At 41.1% G+C, this 7,131-nt stretch overlaps 1 pseudogene; it reads right to left on the bottom strand.

The window, feature by feature from the left end:
• Window positions 1-5,422: 5,422 nt before the first annotated feature.
• Window positions 5,423-6,471, bottom strand: LOC117097579 (annotated as a pseudogene).
• Window positions 6,472-7,131: the final 660 nt, after the last annotated feature.

Here is a 7,131-nt window from a genome sequence, read left to right as displayed (position 1 = left end):
CCTCCGCCGGCGTCACGTGGCCGCGCGCGGGGGCGGGGGGCCGGCCGCCCCTCCTCCCTCCCTAGCGCTGGGACTCGCGGGCTTCGAGATGCTGCGCTCACGGGTGCGACGCCAGGATGGCTCGCGCAGGCGCGCGCGGTCGCGCGGGAGCGGGACACCTGGGCCCCTCCTTGCCCCCTCCGGGCACGAGTCGCCCCATCATCCTTCCCCGCCCCTCTCCCGGGCATGGGCCCCTGCGGAGGAGTTCATTCACTGCCTCCCCACGGGTGACTTCTTATCCGCCCCGGATACGTCCTGAGAAACAGGACACGGGAAGAATGGGTGTTCTGTGGGCAAAGATGAGGTAGGCGTGGTGCTTTGGTCCTTACCTGACACTCACCTCGATTTCACTTGTGTTCCTGTTTCTTTGACCTCCACCAGCACATGCCTGTCCCCATGACAAGAGAAGTGCACGTGTTATGCCTCTGAAGAAGCGAAGGGTATTTGTCTTCCATGCTTCAGCGATAGAGAATAGACTTTGGGGTCGACCCATGAACAAATTAACATATACTTGAATGAATGCTTGCATGTGTTCTGTAGAATTTTTGCTATACATGGAATGAACAAAGCAATGTAATTGCTAAATTAGGCCATTAGCAGTTCAGAGAAGAGGGAGAACCGAGAGGGACTGCCAGGTGAAGTCCGCTTGAACCTAAAGAAATTCAGGTGAATCTAAAAAAGACAATCGCTCAAGAGGCAAAGGACAAGTTAGTGTAGAGAGGAAAACAAAGTAATTGTGGTTTATTTTGAAAAATTGTTTAGATAAGGTATAGGAGAGCCTACCCTTGAAAAGTAACGAAAATACACTAATTGCAATTCATAATTTGATGGTTTCTCACGTAAAACAAGATTTTTGAGAATAGTCCACTAACCTTTTCATCTACTTGTTATTTAAATGTGTCACCTACTTGTTTAACCTTTTCTCCACTTGCTCATTTTGGATGCTACATTTTAAAGACCACTGAGTCAAGTGTCTTATTGTTCCTGCCCTTTCACACTGTTAATGTGAATGCTATCTTTTATCATACTGAAATGATCTATTTCCCAATTGACCTGGTTATATATTGTCTGTATTTTATATTGGAAGCATCCTAGATGATAAGAATTATGTTTGGTTGTTTGATGAGTACCTAACCCAGTGCTATAAACAATAATTAATAAATATTTATGATGACAAAATATAACATATGTCTTTCAGAGAATAATAAGGATTATTGTCAGTGGCAGGAAATTTATTGCAGAACTAAAGCTTCTTTAAACGCCCTATTCTTGAAATTAACCAAATAAAACATAATTTATTAATTTGTGAAATATATTTGCAAAACTAAAGTTTTCTGGATTGGAATGACAATATCTCAAGCCTCAATCCTAAATTATGTGTAACAGATTCTAGTAGTTATAAAAAAAAGAAATCCAGTCAAGTCTCTTCATTTAGGGAGTGGATAAATATCCATTCATTTACGATGATGATCTAGCAAAGTAAGGATTAGTTCGAGCTTCACTTAAAAATTTGATTACTATTTTTATACTGTGGAATCCTGGATTTTTTACGGAGAACATATTTCTACCCATACCTCCATTCACACACGCGAAACCGCAGCATATTATTAATACTTAATAGAAGGAGAAATTGTTAAAACAGCTTCAGGTATTTCCCTGGTCTTTCTTCTGCAGTGGAGGTCAACTTAAGTCCCTACTCACAAGGGGGCGCCAGTCACGTATAAGAAAATCATAGATGAGCTAACCTTCAACTGGCAATGGCGGTGACACAGGTATCCCGGTGTCCACAGATGAGCTAACCTTCAACTGGCAATGGCGGTGACACAGGTATCCCGGTGTCCACACTCCACCTGTAAGAGTAGAATGTTTATTTACATTTATAAGCCGTCTAAACATATAGCAAGAACCAGAACATAAAACTTACCCAATCTGGAACCCTATTGCCTGGCATGAACAAGTGGTTTATAAATACCAGTGACTGCCCAGAACCAAAGCCTACCCAGTTTAGTTGTGCAAAGGGAAGGAAACCTGCATGTCTGCCACCTAGAATGACAGCCATCTAACCAAAATCTTGGTAGCATAATAACAGAATAAAAGCAAATACAAGCAACAACAGCATCTACAAATTTTGAGAACAGAGAGTTCTTTCATGTGGATCAAATGCAAATAGGATACTGTTACCTACAAAACCTAAGGGAGAGGACATTTTATCATAACTTTTTTTTTGTATAAAAAAGCAATTTTTTTTTTATTTTTAGTAACAGGGTCTCGCTCTGTCAGCTAGGCTGGATTGCAATGGTGCAATCATAGGTTACTGCAACATTGAATTCCTGGGCTCAAGCTATCCTCCTGCCTCAGCCTCCTAAATAGCTGGGACTACAGGCCTGCACAATCATGTCCAGCTAATTTATTTTATTTTATTTATTTTTTTTTTTTTTGTAGAGAAGGAGGACTGGCTGTGTTGCGAGGCTGGTCTTAAACTCCTGCCTGCAAGCAATCCTCCTGCCTTGGCCTCCAAAACCACTGGGATTACAGGCATGAGCCACCACGCCCAGTACAAAATATTTTTAAATATCTTACAGTCCATACAAGGTTTGCAACATAAATCAAGCTATCCACCTTTTTTTTTTCCTAGTCCCTTTCCATGTTGGTTATATTGTCAACAACCTCTGCTTTCAAAGAAAAGTGAACCTGGAAGCCTGTTGAGTCAGGAGTAAAAAGAAATAACCTAATTAAAGAGTTTGTAGAGAAAGACTTTAAATCTTCTAGAAGTAAATTTTGCTAAATGGATGCTACTTAGAGAAAATGGAGAAAACTGTTGATAATACTAACTACTGTCTATCAGTTCCAATCTTTTGTTCTTTCTGCTCATTACTCCTCCCCCACATTATAGCCATCATATAACACAGGTGCTTGACTAACTTGGAATTACAATGTTTTCCATGAGATACGTTTCATTCAAACGTTTAAAGATTTTTACCTTTTTGTTACCTTGTATGAATTATTTCTATTTTATTTAAATGGACATAGATTATCTTGATAATATATAAGCACAGATAAAATAACAAAATAGAAACAAAATGAAAATCCCCCCATAATTTCATCTCCCATTCTAAATAAATTTCACATGCCTATATAAGCCTTTTTTTCTTAACACAGATGGTTATTTTTTAATAATGCTACTATATAATCTGCTTTTTGTAAAACTTAATGCATCAGGAATACTTTTCAACATAATACCAACTACTTAATATTCCATAATATGGATATACCCTCATTTATGTAGCCATTTACCCTATAGATTAGCATTTAGATTGTTTCAAATTTGAATTACTATATCAATTTGGCTATTAGTATCCATAGTATGCAATTTTGTGCACTTGTTTAATAACTCTTAGCATAAATATTTACAAGGGAAATTTCTGGGTCAAAAATTTGGGACTTTTTTGAGGGGGGGATGTGGTTGTTTTGTTCTGAGATGGCATCCCACCCTCTCGCCCAGGATGGAGTGAGTGGCACCATCTTGGCTCATTGCAACATCTGCCTCCCGGATTCAAGCGATTCTCATGCCCCAGGCTCCCGAGTAGCTGGGATTACAGGTGTGTGCCATCACATCTGGCTAATTTTTGTATTTTTATTAGAGACAGAGTTTCACCATGTTAGCTAGACTTGTCTCAAACTCCTGGTGTCATGTGATCTGCCCACCTCAGCCTTCCAAAGTGCTGGGAGTATAGGTGTGAGTCACTGTACCTGGCCAAAGGGTTTTAAATTTACAAATTTTGATACATCATGCCCACTCAACCTCCAAAAATAATTCCATTTCACAATTCCACCAAAATTTATGAAAAGGTGCTCATTTCCCCACCTCATTCTCTTTGCTGAATTTATGCTTTGAAATCATTACCAGTCTGAGAGGTAAATATTGATATTTCATTGTTGCTTGACAGATTATCATGTTTATTGCAATTTTAGCCTTCTTTCGAGAATTACCTGTTTGAATTCTTTAGACATTTTCCATTAGTTGTGTCTACCTTTTCTTATTGATTTGTAAGAGATCTTCATATAATAAAGTTATTAACAGTTTGTCTGCATATGTTGCAAATATATTTTCCCAGTTTGCTATTTGTCTCTTACTAAATTTATTATAATGATTTTCAACTAGGCATATTGGATACTGGGAATAAGTTAGGTTCACCCACCACCACCTCCAACAGAATCATGTATCAGAATGCCTTCTCAGCTTTGCAACCCCTGATGCGTATTTCTAAGGTACATATGCTACTCATATTCCTAAGAATGACAATTACGAATTACTTACATTGTATATTCATTGTTTTGGTGTCACCCAACATGTACACCCAATCTATATTCTTTACGGTCAAAGCCATTAGCCCAGTCTCTCTTCACATAGCCATGTTTCAAGGCCATATCCCACACTTCTAGTCATACATGCAAGCATATAGTGATAAGAGGGTCAAACCATGGTGGTTCTGCCAGTTTTTCCTGGCTTGGTTATACCAAGAAAAGTTTTGTCACTCTTAATTGACGTATTGTCTGAGTTGTGATTCCCTTCACTTACTACTCTAACATCTCCGTCTTCATGGATATCAACAAACTATGGTCCAAAAAATCTGGTAATAAATTCCAAGTGTTAATGGGGAATGACTTTTCACCCTCCTCTTATCTTCCTATTACTGAAGAGCAATCTGGTTTCAGGGTAGGACAAGACAAAAAGAGCCCCTGAGAGGAAAAAAACTCACGATAGAGGAAAGAAACAGGCTGTATTTCAAGGACTTACTTTTAAAAACCCAAGACGTCAGAAAAATACTTGGTTCTAGGCAAGCATTTAGTTGATTCCAGAAGCTATCTCCTACCAGCCATCCTGATGATCTGGGAATGCCTCTTAAGAAAAATGCTTATATGTGAATAAATGCTTAAAATCTTGCCAGTAAATGAACTGTAATTTTATGGTTTCAGCAACTTTGCAATAGGACTCACCTGCCTGTGAACCACACAAAGATGAATGACCTCCCTCTGATCTCGGAGAAACTGTCTTGAACCTGAAGAATCCATATACACCATACACAAAAGCAAATGTGAATAACACCTAAGGGAAAGCATTGGCTTCTGTAATATCACTTATATATCTGTTCCCTCTTTCTTATCCTTGTCGGCTCCTCCTCTTCTCTGTGGCCTGTGAATGTTAAAATTCAGTTATTTATGGCTGCTTTACAAGTTTTTTTACTTATGTTATCCTTCCTGCCTAAACTATTATTATTATTATTATTATTATTATTGGCTGAGCACAGGGGACTTTATTGATAGTACATGACAACATGGGACTCCCTAGGACCCTCCCTCTTCAAGGGGTCTGCATGGAAACTGTGAGGAGGAGAGATTCAGTGTGGTGGGGGATGAGTGTGCCAGGGACTCCCCAACAGTGAGGGCCTCTCTCTTCCTCTTGTGCTCTCACTGGGGCTGGTGGTCCAGGGGTCTTACTCCTTGGAGGCCATGTGGGCCATGAGGTCCACCACCCTGTTGTTGTAGTCAAATTCATTGTCATACCAGAAGATGAACTTGACAAAGTGGTTGTTGAAGGCAATGCCAGTCCCAGCATAGAAGGTGGAAGAGTGGGTGTCGCTGTTGAAGTCGGAGGAGACCACCTGGTGCTCAGTGTAGCCCAGGATGCCTTTGAGGGGGCCCTCTGATGCCTACTTCACCACCTTCTTGATGTCATCATATTTGGCAGGTTTTTCCAGATGGTAGGTCAGGTCCACCACTGACACGTTGGCAGTGGGGACATGGAAGGCCATGCCAGTGAGCTTCCCATTCAGCTCAGGGATGACCTTCTTCACAGCCTTGGCAGCTTCAGTAGAGGCAGGGATGATGTTCTGGAGAGCCCTGTGGATGTCACACCACAGTTTCCTGGAGGGGCCATTCACAGTCTTCTGGGTGGCAGTGATGATGTGGACTGTGGTCATGAGTCCTTCCACGATACCAAAGTTGTCATGGATGACCTTGGCCAGGGGTGCTAAGCAGTTGGTGGTTCAGGAGGCATTGCTGATGATCTTGAGGCTGTTGTCATACTTTTCATGGTTCACACCCACCCTGAACATGGGTGGGGGGTCAGCAGAGGGGGCAGAGATGATGACCCTTCTGGCTCCCCACTGCAAGTGAGCCCCAGCCTTCTCCATGGCAGTGAAGATGCCAGTGGACTCCATGACATACTTAGCGCCAGCATCACCCCACTTGATTTTGGAGGGATCTCGCTCCTGGAAGATAGTGATAGGATTTCCATTGATGACAAACTTCCCATTCTCAGCCTTGACAGTGCCATGGAATTTACCTTGGGTGGGATCATACTGGAACATGTAGACCATGTAGTTGAGGTCAATGAATGGGTAATTGATGGCACCAATACCTACTTTACCAGAGTTATAAGCAGCCCTGGTGACAAGGCATCCAATACGACCAAATCTGTTGACTCCTACCTTCACTTTCCCCGTGGTGTCTCAGAGATGTGGCTGGCAATGTGAGAGAAGATGTGGATGTCTGTCAAACAGAAGGAGCAGAGAGCCCTGCCTAAATTATTTCATGCACTCTCATAGCCTTGGTTGCCATGTGCGTTCATAACTCTCAGATATATATGTTCAACCTAGAACTTCTTTCTAGCTCATGTATCTCATAGCTTGAGTGGTACTTTCTCTTTAATGTAACTCAGGCATCTTGAAAATCAACATATTAAAAACCTATCTTCCCCTCCCCACAATGCACACGTGCAAAAAGTGATCAATGACATTTTATAATATTCTCCCTTCTAACGGACATCTAATTCATGACGACCTCCTATTAATTCTGCATACAAAATATATCTTGATTTTTTCCACTTCTTCACCTCTACTGCATATAGTTTAACCAAAAGTTCTATCATTTCTCTCCCACCTTAATCACTTCAATCACCTTTATTTTTATTTTTATTTATTTATTTATTTATTTTTTGAGACAGAGTCTTGCTGTGTCACCCAGACTGGAGTGCAGTGGCATGATCTTGGCTCACTGCAACCTCCGCCTCCCTGGTTCAAGCGATTCTCC

The sequence above is a fragment of the Trachypithecus francoisi genome, unplaced genomic scaffold, assembly GCF_009764315.1.
Source record: "Trachypithecus francoisi isolate TF-2019V2 unplaced genomic scaffold, Tfra_2.0 Lachesis_group15, whole genome shotgun sequence".
Lineage (NCBI taxonomy): Eukaryota > Metazoa > Chordata > Mammalia > Primates > Cercopithecidae > Trachypithecus > Trachypithecus francoisi.
This window is presented reverse-complemented; position numbering and strand designations above follow the sequence as displayed.